Genomic DNA, 10,925 nt, shown 5'->3' with positions numbered 1-10,925 from the left:
TTTTGAGCCAACCAGCTGTGTTGTGACAAGGTAGGTGTGGTATACAGAAGATAGCCCTATTTGGTACAAGACCAAGTCTATATTATGGCAAGAACAGCTCAAATAAGCAAAGAGAAATGACAGTCCATCACATGAAGGTCAGTTAATCCAAAAAATGTCAAGAACTTTGAAAGTTGCTTCAAGTGCAGTCGCAAAAACCATCAAGCGCTATGATGAGTCTCAAGAGGATCGTGACAGGAAAGGAAGACCCAGAGTTACCTCTGCTGCAGAGGATAAGTTCATTAGATTTGCCAGCCTCAGAAATTGCAGCCCAAATAACTGCTTCACAGAGTTCAAGTAACAGACACATCTCAACATCAACTGTTCAGAGGAGACTGTGTGAATCAGGCCTTTATCAAATCAAATCAAATCAAATGTTATTTGTCACATACACATGGTTAGCCGATGTTAATGCGAGTGTAGCGAAATGCTTGTGCTTCTAGTTCCGACAATGCAGTAATAACCAACGAGTAATCTAGCTAACAATTCCAAAACTACTACCTTATACACACAAGTGTAAAGGGATAAAGAATATGTACATAAAGATATATGAATGAGTGATGGTACAGAGCGGCATAGGCAAGATGCAGTAGATGGTATCGAGTACAGTATATACATATGAGATCAGTATGTAAACAAAGTGGCATAGTTCAAATTGGCTAGTGATACATATATTACATAAAGATGCAGTAGATGATATACAGTACAGTATATACATATACATATGAGATAAATAATGTAGGGTATGTAAACATTATATTAAGTAGCATTGTTTAAAGTGGCTAGTGATATATTTTACATCAATTCCCATCAATTCCCATTATTAAAGTGGCTGGAGTTGAGTCCGTGTGTTGGCAGCAGCCACTCAATGTTAGTGGTGGCTGTTTAACAGTCTGATGGCCTTGAGATAGAAGCTGTTTTTCAGTCTCTCGGTCCCAGCTTTGATGCACCTGTACTGACCTCGCCTTCTGGATGATAGCGGGGTGAAGAGGCAGTGGCTCGGGTGGTTGTTGTCCTTGATGATCTTTATGGCCTTCCTGTGACATCGGGTGGTGTAGGTGTCCTGGAGGGCAGGTAGTTCGCCCCCGGTGATGCTTTGTGCAGACCTCACTACCCTCTGGAGAGCCTTACGGTTGTGGGCGGAGCAGTTGCCGTACCAGGCGGTGATACAGCCCGACAGGATGCTCTCGATTGTGCATCTGTAGAAGTTTGTGAGTGCTTTTGGTGACAAGCCAAATTTCTTCAGCCTCCTGAGGTTGAAGAGGCGCTGCTGCGCCTTCTTCACGATGCTGTCTGTGTGGGTGGACCAATTCAGTTTGTCTGTGATGTGTACGCCGAGGAACTTAAAACTTACTACCCTCTCCACTACTGTTCCATCAATGTGGATAGGGGGTGTTCCCTCTGCTGTTTCCTGAAGTCCACAATCATCTCCTTAGTTTTGTTGACGTTGAGTGTGAGGTTATTTTCCTGACACCACACTCCGAGGGCCCTCACCTCCTCCCTGTAGGCCGTCTCGTTGTTGTTGGTAATCAAGCCTACCACTGTTGTGTCGTTCGCAAACTTGATGATTGAGTTGGAGGCGTGTGTGGCCACGCAGTCGTGGGTGAACAGGGAGTACAGGAGAGGGCTCAGAACGCACCCTTGTGGGGCCCCAGTGTTGAGGATCAGCAGGGTGGAGATGTTGTTACCTACCCTCACCACCTGGGGGCAGCCCGTCAGGAAGTCCAGTACCCAGTTGCACATGGCGGGGTCGAGACCCAGGGTCTCGAGCTTGATGACGAGTTTGGAGGGTACTATGGTGTTAAATGCTGAGCTGTAGTCGATGAACAGCATTCTCACATAGGTATTCCTCTTGTCCAGATGGGTTAGGGCAGTGTGCAGTGTGGTTGAGATTGCATTGTCTGTGGACCTATTTGGGTGGTAAGCAAATTGGAGTGGGTCTAGGGTGTCAGGTAGGGTGGAGGTGATATGGTCCTTGACTAGTCTCTCAAAGCACTTCATGATGACGGAGGTGAGTGCTACGGGGCGGTAGTCGTTTAGCTCAGTTACCTTAGCTTTCTTAGGAACAGGAACAATGATGGCCCTCTTGAAGCATGTGGGAACAGCAGACTGGGATAGGGATCGATTGAATATGTCTGTAAACACACCAGCCAGCTGGTCTGCGCATGCTCTGAGGGCGCGGCTGGGGTTGCCGTCTGGGCCTGCAGCCTTGCGAGGGTTAACACGTTTAAATGTTTTACTGTTTTCTTTTTGTAATCCGTGATTGACTGTAGACCCTGCCACATACCTCTTGTGGCTGAGCCGTTGAATTGCGATTCTACTTTGTCTCTATACTGACGCTTAGCTTGTTTGATTGCCTTGCGGAGGGAATAGCTACACTGTTTGTATTCGGTCATGTTTCCGGTCACCTTGCCCTGATTAAAAGCAGTGGTTCGCACTTTCAGTTTCATGCGAATGCTGCCATCAATCCACGGTTTCTGGTTTGGGAATGTTTTAAACGTTGCTATGGGAACGATATCTTCAACGCATGTTCTAATGAACTCGCTCACCGAATCAGCGTATTCGTCAATGTTGTTGTCTGATGCAATACGAAACATATCCCAGTCCACGTGATGGAAGCAGCTTCTGTCTGTAGGCAGGCAGCAACAAAATGGAGTCGTGGTCAGCTTTTGGTCAAATGGCTGCAAAGAAACCACTACTAAAGGACACCAATAAGAAACAGAGACTTGCTTGGGCCAAGAAACACAAGCAATGGACATTAGACCGGTGGAAATCTGTACTTTGGTCTGATGAGTCCAAATTTTTGATTTTTGGTTCCAAGCTGTTTCTTTGTGAGAAACAGAGTAGGTGAACGGATGATTGCCGCATGTGTGGTTCCCACTTTGAAGTTGTGATGGTGTGGGGGTGCTTTGCTGGTGACACTGTCTGTGATTGATTTAGAATTCAAGGCACACTTAACCAGCATTGCTACCACAGCATTCGGCAGCGATACGCCATCCCATCTGGTTTGCGCTTAGTGGGAGTATCATTTGTTTTTCAACAGGACAATGACCCAACATACCTCCAGGCTGTGTAAGGGCTATTTTACCAAGGAGAGTGATGGAGTGCTGCATCAGATGACCTGGCCTCCACAATCACCCGACCTCAACCCAATTAGGATGGTTTGGGATGGGTTGGACCATAGAGTGGAAGGAAATGCAGCCAACAAGTGCTCAGCATGTGGGAACTCTTCAAGACTGTAGGAAAAACATTCCAGGTGAAGCTGGTTGATAGAATGGCAAGGGTGTGCCAAGCTGTCATCAAGGCAAAGGGTGGCTACTTTGAAGAATATAAAATATAAAATACATTGTGATTTGTTTGACACATTGTTGGTTACTACATGATTCCATATCTGTTATTTCATAGTTTTAATGTCTTCATTATTTATCTACAATGTAGAACAATTGTAAAAATAAAAAAACCTTTGAATGAGAACTGTATATACATATGTGTAAACTCTGAATTATTTCCTGATATATGTACCTTAAAATAAAGATTTACCAAATATTACACAAATGTTTCAGGTTAATACAGGTTATTTTCAGGATTTGAGAATTACCAAACCTTGAAATGGTTGTGCACAATCTTGTTCGACAGTTGTTAGCTACTGGAATTGAAACAATGCTTATTCTATCATCAATAAAACTGTGATCTGTTCAATGTTGAGAGTTCTTCAACAGTGTTCTGAACTAACTACATTTCTCTGGTGGTAGGACTCATGTGGTGAAAACAGGGCATCTGACAACCACCCATAACCACAGGCCTAAGGCCATCTGACTCACACACACTTCCATCACCTGAGCTTCTTCATTGCCAGCAATTAACTGTCAACATCTGCCTGACATTTTAATTCTGTATGGACACGTCAATACTGGAATCCTCCATTCAGTGCCGTCTCTAACAGGGTGTCAAAGCCGGGCATGGACCCCCCAGATAGAATGTGTGCCACCCCAGTTTTGTTTCCCCATCAACACTATTGTAAAGTGACTGTCACTATTGTAAAGTGACTGTTCTACTGGATGTCATAAGGTGAATGCACCAATTTGTAAGTCGCTCTGGATAAGAGCGTCTGCTAAATGACTTAAATGTAATGTAAATGTAAACATAACAAATGGTATATGAATTTCCCTTCTCGGTTTTGCCAATGTAGCACTGCTGGGCCTGCCAGTAGCACAGATCTGGACAAAGGCTATATGATCTGAGGAGGGGTGGGGGAGGGGGACGTAATAATGTCATATTTAGTAGTTAAAATCCAAAAATGCATTCTGATTTGACACCTAGCCATGCAATATTATAAGGAACCGCCTTCATTACTTTGTTTAGGAAGCTCATTGGATCGAGGGGCAGGTTATTTTTTCAAACAGAGAGGGGGGAAAGTTGTTCACTTTTGCAGACAGCTACAGCTAGCAATAGGCTAGCTAGTAGGTACTAGATTGATTACATTTTGGTAATAATAATTATAGATAGTTGGCTAAGCTTTCAGCAGCATGGATATCCGAAAATGGCTGAACACTGCCAACAGCAAAGAATCTGAGGACCACCATGTCGAGAGGGATGCCAAGCTCACAGACCAGCCTGCAGCAGGCCCAACCACCAAGGTTGAGGAGCCTAGCATCAAATCGAATGCTCGCCCATCCCCCAGACTGCCTGCTGACCAACAAGATCGAGAAGAGCCAGGGCCTAGCACCAGCAGCACGAGGGTAACATCATAACAAGCACAAGCACCTCTGTTACCCCACACACTAGCGCCTGACGACCTGTTGAATCTAACAAAAACTGATCCAATGGAAGCATAGTTTATTGTGGCTCGCAGCCTCGCACATTCTTGGAAAGTGAAATCGACACCACAGCCAGCAACAGCAAATGGACCCCACTCAGTGTTCTTCAAAGATACAGAGGCCCTTTGTCAACAATGCTGTCTGTGCTGACAATGCTGAAACATTATTATCATTTTCGGGGCATCTACAGCAATGTGTGAAAATTCGTTCTCCACCCTGAACATCATACTCAGTGAGCACAGACTCTGAACACAGAGCATACTACATCAACAAAAAGCCCAGCTTGTCCAGCTGGCATTTAAGAGGGACCTGACAAGTACATTTCGCCAGGAAGGAGAATCGAATTATTAACTTCTCATGAGGAGCATCGAGGAGGCTGCAACTCTTCAAAATGGAAAGCTACAACCTTTATGGCCCTTTTTTTATTCATTGTTATTTTTTGCATGTACGCCTACCGGTTGTTTGGCTCATTTTTTAATGTAATGTACTGTATAGTTTAGTCCTTTGCTTTTTACTTCAATGTGTCTTTTAGATTTATCTGTGATTCTTAAAACATCTTCGTGATCCCATAATGTCCAATCCCATTAGCGGGATCGATTTGACAACATCCAGTGAAATTGCAGGGCGCCAAATTCAAACTACAGAAATATCCATATTCAACATTCACGAAAATATAAGTGTAATACATCAAAATAAAGCTTAACTTAATCCAGCCGCTGTGTCAGATTTCAAAAAGGCTTTACGGCGAAAGCAGACCATGCGATTATCTGAGGACAGCACATGAAAATAATTTTCCAACCAGGCAGGTGCGAAACAAAAGTCAGAAATAACGATATAATAAATGCCTTTACCTTTGAAGATCTTCTTCTTTTTGCAATCCCAAATGTCTCAGTGACACAATGAATGGTTGTTTTGTTCGATAAATTCCTTCTTTATATCCCCAAAATGTCCATTTATTTAGCACTTTTGATTCAGAAATACACCGGTTCCAACATGACTACAAAGTATCTAATAAGTTACCTGCAAACTTGATCCAAACATTTCAAACAACGTTCCTAATCCAACCTCAGGTATCCAAAACTGTAAATAATCGATCAAATTTAAGACGGGATAAACAGTTTCCAATACCGAAGAAAAACAACACGGAGGGCGCTGCTGTTCACGCGCACCAAAAGACTAGAGACCTTCAGTGTGACACGTTCAAAGAACACCACTACTTCTTCATTTCTCAAAAGAAAAACATTGACCAATTTCTAAAAACTGTTGACATCTAGTGAAAGCCATAGGAACTACAATCTGGGCCCTAATATATCCGGTTTCTCATAGAAAAGCATTGGAAAACACAGTGACCCCCAAAAAAGTATATATTTATATACTTTGATAGCCTAGTGGTGCTCATTCTGTTGAGCTGATCTGTGCGTGTTGGTAGGCGCGTACACTTGTATGTAGTAGTGGGGAACAAATGTTTTTTGTGTTATTCTATAAAACAATGGCTGTTGATGTGTACGGCTACATTTCATATACATTTTTGTACATTTGAACATTAGTAGGACCAATCTACCTTGTTTTATTGGAGCTCTAAGGCAATACTAGTTGTGCTTCCAACATGGATTTAAAATTCCCCCTCAGGTATATCATCCTGAAGCTGGGCCTGCCTCAACTGAACTTCCTCAGTTTAGTTTCCCAGACTCACAGTGATTCATCCAAGCATCCGCTATTAATTTTAATGGCTTCAGTTTGATGGGACCTATACACTGAGTGTACAAAACATTACATTACATTACCTGCTCTTTCCATGACATAGACTGACCAAGTGAATGCAGGTGAAAGCTATGATTCCTTATTGATGTCACCTTAAATCCTCTTCAATCAGTGTAGATGAAGAATTTTTAAGCCTTGAGACAATTGAGATATGGATTGTGTATGTGCGCCATTCAGAGGGTGAAAGGATGGGCAAGACAAAAGATTTAAGTGCTTTTGAACGGGGAATGGTAGTTGGTTCCAAGCGGACCGGTTTAAGTTTGTCAAGAACTGTAACACTGCTGACTTTTTCACGCTCAACAGTTTCCCAAGTGTATCAAGAATGGTCCACCACCCAAAGAACATCCAGCCATCTTTTTTTTGGTGTGTGTTTTTTTGTTGTTGAATTTTAACCCCTTTTTTCCCCAATTTCGTGGTATCCAATTGTTGTAGTAGCTACTATCTTGTCTCATCGCTACAACTCCCGTACGGGCTCGGGAGAGACGAAGGTTGAAAGTCATGCGTCCTCCGATACACAACCCAACCAGCCGTACTGCTTCTTTAACACAGCGCACATCCAACCCGGAAGCCAACCGCACCAATGTGCCGGATGAAACACTGTGTACCTGGCAACCTTGGTTAGCGCTCACTGCGCCCGGCCCGCCACAGGAGTCGACATCCAGCCATCTTGACACAACTGTGGGAAGCACTGGAGTCAAAATGTGCCAGCATCCATGTGGAATGCTTTCAACACCTTGTAGAGTCCATGCCCAGACTTGAGGCTGTTCCAATGGCAAGACAGGTTGCAACTCAATATTAGGTTGGTGTTCCTAATGTTTTGTACAAATATGTAACACAATAAACAAAATAACTTGTATAATCAAATTGCAATTAAACCATTTTGTGGTCCATAAAATCATATTCGTCGCCAAACCCACTGGCTCCAGGTCATCTATAAGACTTTGCTAGGTAAAGCCCCGCCTTATCTCAACTCACTGGTCACCATAGCAGCACCCACCCGTAGCACACAATCCAGCAGGTATATTTCACTGGTCATCCCCAAAGCCAAATCCTACTATGGCTGCCTTTCCTTCCAGTTCTCTGCTGCCATTGACTGGAACGAACTGCAAACATCACTGAAGCTGGAGGCTCATATCTCCCTCACTAACTTTAACCACCAGCTGTCAGTGCAGCTCACAGATCACTGCACCTGTACATAGTCATCTATAAATAGCCCATCCAACTAGCTCATCCCCATACTGTTATTTATTTTATTTTTTTCGCTCCTTTGCACCCCAGTATCTCTACTTGCACATTCATCTTCTGCACATCTATCACTCCAGTGTTTAATTGCTATATTGTAATATGGCCTATTTATTGCCTTTACCTCCCTTATCCTACCTCATTTGCACACACTGTATATAGACTTTTTCTATTGTATTATTTACTGTGTGTTTGTTTATTCCATGTGTAACTGTGTTGTTGTTTGTGACGCACTGCTTTGCTTTATCTTGGCCAGGTCACAGTTGTAAATGAGAACTTGTTCTCAACTAGCCTACCTGGTTAAATAAAGGTTAATTAAAAAAATTAAATTAAATAAAAATACACAATTACATGTTATCTAATTATATCCTGTCCTAATATAATCTAATTTAGAACACAAGCCAGTATTATGTTATTCACTCTTTTTCTCCCCCCTCTCTCTGATTTGCATGCCTTTAGCTGCCAGGTAGAACCGTGCCTTTCTTATCACTGTGTGGTGCATGACCAGGCCGGCTCCTGTTGGACTATATTGGGCACCGGGGTAACTAATGTCCCAATCACAGTAGAGGACAAGGCTATCACGCAGAGTCAAGGGCCTGCTCCCTAATTCCCCCGACAGACAGGGTTTGCATCTCAAATGGCAACCTATTCTCTTTATAGTGCACTACTTTTGACCAGAGCCCTATTGGCCCTAAGGGTGTCATTTGAGACGCAGACAGGATGATCTATGGCCCTTCCTGGCCCAGGCCAATTAGAACGGGGCTCCAACGTCTTTATTCGCCTGCCAATGTCCACACTGCCACAGCCATGATGCTGATTTCACTCATATCTCCCAGGACTCACACTGCACCGTATAAATGAATGTAGGCTAGCAGCCAGGGGGTCAATTGGGTATGGCCCTAGCTCAACACCAACAAATCATTCCAATCAAGATTAAAAGGGAAATGCAGGGCAGCGGTATTAGTGGCTGGCTTTAGGACCATGCGGTAGGCTCAGAGCAGGGAGGGAAGGCTGTTTGCCCAGCTGGCTGGCTTTAGGACTATGGATGGTGCTTCGACGCAGCTATGCAGTGAACAGCGCAAAACAGTGCAGAGGAAGATGGCTGTAGATGGCTAGCTAAATGATGTTTAACTTGACATGAAACTAAATTAGAGTTTTTGATCCCGGTGTTGAGATAGTGCATAGCAGCTAATTGCTGTATGACATGTGTTTGTAAAATGTTAAGTCCCCTGTTGACTGAGGTGAATGAAGTTACAGCAGCCAAGGTAATAATGTCTGGAGTCAATTTGAATTTTCACTAGTTTTATTGTGTAGAAATGCAGTAAATGAGCTTCAGTCATCACAGAAGTCATCCATGGGGGGTGAGAGCCAGCATAAGTCACATAGCATATATCAACTCAATGATGTCTGAGGCGGCTCAACCCACATGGCCAACTCTGATTGGAGACAGACCCTGGAGACAGACCCTGTATATCAGTGAGGCTCCATCACCAGGATCAGACATGATGAGTATCCGACAGCTCTCCTCTTCAGGAGTTGATTGTGTTTCCTCAAAATGACTCAGAAGGTCACAGGCTCATATGATGTCACACATGTAGGCCTTGGTGCTGTCCCAGTGGAAGCCTGACAGGGGAGTCTGTCAGTGATCAATGTGAACCAATGTGTTTTTTGCGGTCAGCAAGCAGGCGTCTGTGGTCGAGATGGACTGTGTAGGCTTGATAAATCGTTGCCTTCACTGGAACAACAAATGTTTGGAGAGACAGAACCCATCCCCCCCATATCTCCCCGCCTTGCCTTCCAACTCCCCAGGTCAGAGAGACTGTCTGCCTCCCAAATGGGTACACTATTCTCTATATAGTGAGCTACTTGGGTTCTGGTCAAAAGTAGTGCACTCTGTAAAGAATAGGGTGCAATTTGAGCCACATCATATGACAATGCTGTGTGCGGGTTGTCTCCTTATTTAGTGGTGTTGCTGCTGCTGCTGCTGCTGCTGCTGCTGCTGCTGCTGCTGCTGAGAGCCCAGAGCGTTGAACCGTTGCTTGGCTGATCTGTTTGGGTTTCATGGCATGACCGTCTCTTGGCAGACGAAGGGCTGCATTTAGGCTATTATCTCTGGCAGGGCCCCTCCATCAGTCCCAACACCGCATCCAGTGGAAGACAGAGAATAGAACTAAATGTTTGACTTTGGGATAAAGTTTACTTAGGGCTGTGAATTTGATCTGGGATAGGCCATTGCCAAGTGTACTAAAAGCACACAGACACAATACAGGTGTGTTTCTATGAGATAGGCAGTTTATAATTTCATAAACAGTTGTGCACCTTGTGTAACCGATAAATGTAAACACAGCTATTTTTGGAGCATAAATCATTTGGATTAATCAAGGAAAGTGCTCAACTGATGCTCTGTTGAATGTTCTGTAGTATTTGACATTTTTTACTTTTGGGATAACAACCCACCGACTTACAACCTCATTTTCCCTTCAAATCCATCCTGAATGGATGGAGTAGATATCACTACCTTCTTTGGAGATGCATGAACCAGGTCAACAAACATCAACTGTAATTGATTTGGACTTATCCAATTGATTGGAATCCATCTTCATCAACGTCTTCACGTTGTGATCAGCATCAAGTCAAGCAGGGAAAATGTTACGTTGTGATTGCAAAGGATGACGTAAGGTTTGCTTCACATCTCATTTGCTCACTTTTTACTTTCCACACAGCTTTTGAGAGAATAAAGAGGGAGGCTGGTATGAGTGATGAAAGATGGGATGAGAGGATTGGCTGAAGAGCAAAAGGGTATATTCTGATGAAGGCTTTTTGTTCCCAAAATTATTGTAGCATGAATGGGTGGGGTAAAATGTTCTCCTCATGACTATCTTTTACAAGGAACTCCTCTGCGTGGTAATCTGCAAAGAACCAATGGGTGCATTCATTCATGTCACCCTACTAACATTGTTCGTCCACAAATGTTCCAAATAACTTTGATTCAAAAAATATTCATATATAAAAATAATAACAACAATAATAATAATTACAACCAAGACACAATCTACCAACACATCT

The sequence above is a fragment of the Oncorhynchus keta genome, chromosome 4, assembly GCF_023373465.1.
Source record: "Oncorhynchus keta strain PuntledgeMale-10-30-2019 chromosome 4, Oket_V2, whole genome shotgun sequence".
NCBI classification, from domain to species: Eukaryota; Metazoa; Chordata; class Actinopteri; order Salmoniformes; family Salmonidae; genus Oncorhynchus; species Oncorhynchus keta.
The sequence above is the reverse complement of the archived record's forward strand: the minus strand, read 5'-3'. Positions refer to the sequence as shown.